At 35.4% G+C, this 1,291-nt stretch overlaps 1 non-coding gene across 1 annotated transcript; it reads left to right on the top strand.

Annotated features, from left to right (window-relative positions):
• The first annotated feature begins 527 nt into the window (after positions 1–527).
• Positions 528–599, top strand: Trnav-cac (transfer RNA valine (anticodon CAC)). Its single transcript has one exon. It is a non-coding gene; the product is annotated as a tRNA-Val (tRNA).
• The last annotated feature ends 692 nt before the right edge of the window (positions 600–1,291 follow it).

The raw sequence follows: 1,291 nt of genomic DNA, 5'->3' as shown, positions 1-1,291 counted from the left end.
AATTCAATTCTTGTCTCTGTCAGATGGATGTGCTTAGTATAATAGTTGAATTTCATTTTGTGTAAATTATCGTTGTGGTTTGCTCCGAAGAACAATGGGATAGAGGTGAAGGGGAGAACTGTGCGTTAAGAAAGAAGAGAAAGAAGACCTGAGTTTCATGACAACCAGAATAATCGGTTTCAGAGTCGCCATGAAAAAGGTATCGTAGCAGAGCGTGGTTTCGATCCACGGACCTCTGGGTTATGGGCCCAGCACGCTTCCACTGCGCCACTCTGCTCTGACTACATCAGCTATTTTGAATATTATATTATTTAATATTTTATACACACACACACACATATATATATATTATATATATATATATTATATATATTATTCAAAATAGCTAACATACTCAGAGCAGAGCATATATATATATATATATATATATATATATATATATATATATATATATATATATATATATATATATATAAAAAGCATATCATAATTAAATAATATAATATTCTAAATAATTTATCACACAGGGCAGAGTGGCGCAGAGGAAGCGTGCTGGGCCCACAACCCAGAGGTCCGTGGATCGAAACCACGCTCTGCTACGATTCCTTTTAATGGCGACTCTGAAACCGAAAATTCTGGTTTTCACGAAACTCAGGTCTTCTGTTCTCTTCTTTCTTGAAGCACAGTTCTCCACTTCACCTCCACCCGATTGTTCTTCCGAACAAATCCAAACGATAATATACACAAAATGAAATTCAAGTATTACACTAACCACATCCATCTGGCAGAGACAGGAACTGAATTAACAAGCCCATTAGTTACAGTGAAATTCGAACAAGTTCTTAGGGAAGCCGACCAGGTAAAATTCCCCCAATGCTTGTGACTTCTCAAACATGTCCTCATGAACAAAGTACATAGGTGGTCTGCAATAAACACTTATCAATAATTATTGTGGCTCCACGCTTTACTTTTCAATTAAACATATTCAACAGCATATTCTCTTTGCGGTAGGCAAAACACACACACACACACATATATATATATATATATATAATATATATATGTATATATATATATATATATATATATATATATATATGTGTGTGTGTGTGTGTGTGTGTGTGTGTGTGTGTGCATGTGTATACATATATGTTACTGGGAAAGCGAGACACCTAAATAGTGTCAACTAGATGGTGTAAAAGAGTTGATGAGACGGAAGATTTCAGAATGAGAAAGCCAGAGATTGCAAGCAAAATTTGGTAACAATTGCTGTCCACGCCAGCATATGTGG

The sequence above is a fragment of the Macrobrachium nipponense genome, chromosome 19 (genome assembly GCF_015104395.2).
Source record: "Macrobrachium nipponense isolate FS-2020 chromosome 19, ASM1510439v2, whole genome shotgun sequence".
Lineage (NCBI taxonomy): Eukaryota > Metazoa > Arthropoda > Malacostraca > Decapoda > Palaemonidae > Macrobrachium > Macrobrachium nipponense.
Note: the sequence above shows the minus strand (reverse complement) of the source record. Positions and strands in the feature narration are given on the sequence as shown.